The following is a 5414-nucleotide window of genomic DNA, read 5'->3' as shown; positions in this document are numbered from 1 at the left end:
GAGTGGACAGTGAGAGAGAGAGACAGAGAGAAAGGTCTTCCTTTGCTGTTGGTTCACCCTCCAATGGCCGCCGCGGCCGGCACACTGCGGCCGGTGCACTGCGCTGATCCGAAGGCAGGAGCCAGGTGCTTATCCTGGTCTCCCATGGGGTGCAGGGCCCAAGCATTGGGCCATCCTCCACTGCACTCCCTGGCCACAGCAGAGAGCTGGCCTGGAAGAGGGGCAACCGGGACAGGATCCGGAGCCCCGGCTGGGACTAGAACCCGCCGCAAGGCAGAGGATTAGCCTGTTGAGGCATGGCGCCGGCCTCTCTGTCTTTCAAATAAATAAATAATTTTTAAAAAGATAATATATCTTTCCAGAGTGGTTTCTAAATTCCTACCAGCAGGGTACAGGAATGTGTATGCCTGAACTGTCTTTTTCCTCTACATCTCTCCCTTCCTCAATCCTCTTTTCTTTCATTATAGATAACACAATATTGATATCATGATTAATTTTATAATATGGCCCTATACTAGGTGAGAAATCTGACTACCAATTATCACTCTTGATTCTTGATATTATGTAATTACTTATTCATGTATATACACAATTCAGAATATCAAATATAAATTTAAATTTTTATAATATATTTGCTTTTATATATGTTCTATACTTACAGCCATTTTAGTGCCTATATTAGCTTCAGACATGTTAAAACACAAAAATATGCTGCAGTTTATAAGTAACTTGACAGCTGTCTAGAGTTGGTCATTTTCTCAAATTTCCTTGCTGCATTTTAAGCCTCAAAACCCTTATGAAAAAAAAAAAGTATCTTCTACAGAATGCAGACAATTCATGTTTTTCTGAAAATACTATAATTCTTTGCTAAACTCCTGTTCATTGTTTAATATTATTCCATTCATATATGAACAGAGAAAATTATGAAGGACAAAAGTACTATGTTGTGATAGGGACTCATGTTTTTCTTTTTGCTTGTTTGGGGGAATGAGCATCAGGACAAGGTTCAGGAGAGACGATATCACTGTACCTCCCTGAAAACTAATGCAGCTCAACAAATAAAACACTAGATGAACAAGTGAGTATTCATTGAGTGGCAAAGTGTGTTTTCAAATTATAAAATCTGTAATAGTTTCACATTTCACAAATGAAATATTTTAATATGTTAAATTATATTAATTGGTTAGTATAATTAATTTAAATAATTACTTAATAATAATTTAGATTGAGATATGCAATAAGTTTTCTCCCAATTTTGGATGTACACTTCTTGTTCACTTTTTCATTTAATAATAATTTTAAAGTATGGATTACTCTAGATACTAGAGATATAATTTTATCCTTTCTATACAATGATTAATAAAAAAGTTTAAATCAATAGTTTAATTAAGGGGCCACCATTGCAGTATTGCAAGTTAAGTTGCCACCAGTGACACTGGCATCTCATATCAACACTGGTTTGAGTTCTGGGTTTTCCACTTTTGATCCACTTCCCTGCTAATTCACCTGAGAAAGCACTGGAAGATGGACAAATTGCTTGGGATCCTGATACCCATATGAAAGCCCTGGTTTGAGTGTGAAGCCTCTGGCTTAGGCCCCACATGGTCCCATTCATTGTAGTCATTTTGGGAGTGAAACAGTGGATAGAAGATCTATTTTTCCCCACCCTCTATCCCTGTACCTCTTTGCCTTTCTCCCTCCCTTCCTCATTTCCTCTTTCATCCCTCTTTACATTTGCCTTTCAAATAAATAAAACATGTGCTTTTTTTCATTGGTAGCAAGGTAGCAAGGTTTAATGAGGTAGAGCACCCATCAGAACAGATGGGACAGAATCTGAGGGAGAGTGCCCAGGCGATTAGATGGGGAAATGCAAAGTTACATGGCTTCATGGAGAGAACACAAGTGACAGGCAAGGTGGGCAGCTATTCAGGAATGTCTTAAACTTTTGGAGTTGAAATTCAAGTTTTAAAAATTCTACCTAGGGGCCAGCACCATGGCTCACTTGGCTAATCCTCTTCCTGTGGCACTGGCATCCCATAAGGGTGCCAGGTTCTAGTCCTGGTTGCTCCTTTTGCAATCCAGCTCTCTGTTGTGGCCCCAGAAGGCAGTGGAGGATGGCCCAAGTGCTTGGGCCTTGCACCCGCACGGGAGACCAGGAGAAAGCACCTGGCTCCTGGCTTTGGATCGACGCAGTGCCAGCCATGGCAGCTATTTGTGGGGGTGAACCAAGGGAAGAAAGATCTTTCTGTCTCTCTTTCTCTCAGTCTAACTCTATCTGCCAAATTAAAAAAAAAAACCCTACCTAAATTATCTTTTATAAATGATGGTTAGGATTTCAAAACATGCTCCACAAAAGGAATTTCTGTATTCCTCTTTCTTTTTTCACTAACAACTTGGAAGTTTTTTTTATGAACATCCCGTAATGAATGATAGCAAATTTGTCCAATTTTGATTTTTGAAGATGATTATTTATGACTGACAACAGTCAAATAAAAATATATTTATAAACTGAGCAAATTCAGCTTGATCCTTTACTGACTTTTAGTTTCATGGGCATTTTGTCCATATACAACTTACATCAACAATTAACTGAATGATTTTCCAGTTAAGAAGTTATGGATACTGATTACAAACATAACGTACAGTTTTGTTAATATGTAGGAGATTACAAAACACAGGAATAAAAAATTACAGGAGAAAGAAATAATTTACTTATTTTCATCACCGCAGTGTTGTTTAAAGAATTAACACAGTTAGTACTGCCTAATATGTATCCTGTGACGTATATAAAAACACACTTCCCAAATGAGTTTCTGAATAATTTTATATGGAATTTAAAAAGTCAATTTCCAATGGTAATTTTAATAAGTACTCATAGCTTTTTAAAAGTGATATTATAGCATTCTATTTTTCCAAAAACTGTTATAAAACTAATTTACCTCAAAAATATTGGGTGTAAAGTTTGCATTTCAAACAATGGACTTCTCTTTTTCCAGAGCTATTCAATTCAGAACACAAAATGTTTCTGTTATTATTTAAAAAGCTGGATATCAAAATATCTTGAAAATGGTACTTTATGCCAATTTTATTTGTGTGGGTATGACGATTTCAACTTTGAAGATAAATACCAGTTGGTAAATATGCGTTAAATGATTCCACAGATATATAAGTGCATAGTATTTTATTTCTTATCATTACAAACATAAAAATTCTGAAAAATGGTCAAAAATCGATCAAAAAGTTGGAAATGGCATTCAAATATTTCTCTCTCTCTCTCTCTCTCTTTAGAGATCCGCGGTCTTTATTAACCAAGCTGGCCCGCAGGCCCTGCAGTCTGCAGGCGGGGTCTGCGTGAGGCCTCAACACGTGTGCACCAGCTGGACTGAGGGCAGGGTCTGCACGATCCGGATGGAGAGCAGGGTCTGCGGGGTTATGACGCCAGGCCCAGCTCCTCGGGGACCACTTGTACCATCTGGGCCGGGGAGCGGCGGGGAGTCCAGCGGGGACAGCCACGGGGCCAGGCGGCGGCGGCGGCCAGATGGCGGCCAGGTGGCGGCCAGGCGGCGGCCAGGCGGCGGCGGGAGCTGCAGTGTGGCTGAGCCTCCTCCGCGCCACCGCTCTCCAACATCTCGCTGGCAGGGGCGCTGTGAATGTTGAGAAGCTTCTGCCCGGGCAGGCGGAGGGCAGGGGTCTCGACCTCCTGCAGGCACAGCTGGGTCTGCTCCCTGTCCGCCTGGCTCAGCAGCAGCATGCTCTGCAGCCCCTTGACATTCTGCAGCATCTTGAAGAGGACGTCCTGCACCACCCCCATGCCGGCCTCCTTGTCCCCCCGCCTCCCCAGGGCCCGGGCCCGTGAGCAGCTCCTCCGTGGCTCCACCCTGCACCACCAGCAGTTTGGGGGCCTCGGTGGTCACGGCTGCCCCGCCGGAACCCGAGAGCTGGCCCGCCACAGGCTGCAGTGGCACCGTGGTCACTTCCTGGGCCGGCTGCAGCTGGACCCCACTCACTTCCTGCGGCCCTGCCTCCTCGCCCCCTATGTTCTGCAGAACAATCAGGCTCTGCCCTCCCGCACCGGCGCCCGCAATGCTTCCCAGACCTCCTGGGCCTGGCAGCCACAGGACTCCGGCCCCCTAACCGGCTTTCCCCACTGGCCGCTCACATGGCCTCCTGCGGCCATCTTCGGCTCCAGTGCCGGCGGGGGGCAGCAGGACGAGCTTGGGGGGTGCGGGCGGGCCGGGGGTGTGGGAGGCTGCGGGCTGCTGGGGATCAGCTGGAGGCCCTGGGCGGTCTGCGCTAGGAAAAACGTCTGCAAGTTGGAGGCTGCTGGGCCCGGGGCTGGGGCCGCGCCCCCCGCCACCTCGAGGGAGAGCGTGGCCTGGAGGTGCAAGAGCACGTCACGTCCTGTGTGGCCAGCGTGTCCGGGCCGGCGGCCAGCGGGGCAGGTGCGGGCAGGCCGTGGGGGCTGCGGTGCCGGCAGCTCCCGCGGGGGCGTGCGTCCCCATGTGCCCCTGTAGGTAGGTGGCCACACACCGGGCAGGCGAAGGGGCGCTCCGGCCAGTGTGTACGATGGTGCAGCAGCAGGTTGGAGGAGTGCAGGAAGGTCTTCGGGCAGAACGGGCAGCAGAAGGGGTGCTCACCCGTGTGCACGCAACGGTGCTGCCGGAGGTTGGAGGTCTGGGAGAAGCTCTTGCTGCAGAAGCCACAGGCATGTGTGGGGGAGCTTGCACGTGGCGGTGGGGCCGCAGGCATGACTTGTTGTGGAAGGCCTTGCCCCACTCCCCGCCGGCGTAGGAGTGCTCACCAGAGTGCAGCCGCCTGTGGTACTGGGAGTGGGACGACCACTTGAAGGCCAGGCTGGTGGTACAGCAGCACGGAGGAGCCCTTGAAGGCCGTGGGGAGGTCTGGGCACTGGTAGGGCCGCTCGCCCCTGTGAGTGCTATGGTGGCACAGCAGCCGCGAGGACCAGTAGAATGACGTGCCGCACTCCCCACACTCATACTGGGCTGCGGGGGCTGCGGGGCCCGGCTTCTTCCTGGCCCCCTCCGCGGTGGAGGCAGGTGCCATGCCCCGTGGGAGCCGACCATCACACCTGGCAGAGGGATTCTGGGTGAGCGGCGGGTGCTACACTCAGCCGAAGGCCACATTGGCTGCCTCCCTTGGCCACCCACCCCGCGGGGGGGGGGGGGGGGGCTCCCGTGTGATGTGTGCTCCCAGCAGCCCAGGGTTGCCCAGGAAAAGAGGCTGCTAGTGTCAAAATGGAAACCGCCTGACACACTGGGACAACGGGTCACCCTCACTACACTGGCCACGTCCCTGGACTGAGAAGCCTGAGCGCGGTTGGCAGGACTGTGCTCCTTGCCCATACATCCAGGCCGGGTCCTCTGCCGCCCGCTGCTCTCTAAAGACCTCACCCA

The 5414-nt window shown here is 49.4% G+C and overlaps 1 pseudogene; it reads right to left on the bottom strand.

Moving 5' to 3' along the window:
• Positions 1-3359: 3359 nt before the first annotated feature.
• Positions 3360-5064, bottom strand: LOC133755261 (zinc finger protein 628-like; annotated as a pseudogene).
• Between the last annotated feature and the right edge of the window lie 350 nt (positions 5065-5414).

This window comes from Lepus europaeus, unplaced genomic scaffold (genome assembly GCF_033115175.1).
Source record: "Lepus europaeus isolate LE1 unplaced genomic scaffold, mLepTim1.pri SCAFFOLD_3_1, whole genome shotgun sequence".
Lineage (NCBI taxonomy): Eukaryota > Metazoa > Chordata > Mammalia > Lagomorpha > Leporidae > Lepus > Lepus europaeus.
The sequence above is the reverse complement of the archived record's forward strand: the minus strand, read 5'-3'. Positions and strand labels throughout refer to the sequence as shown.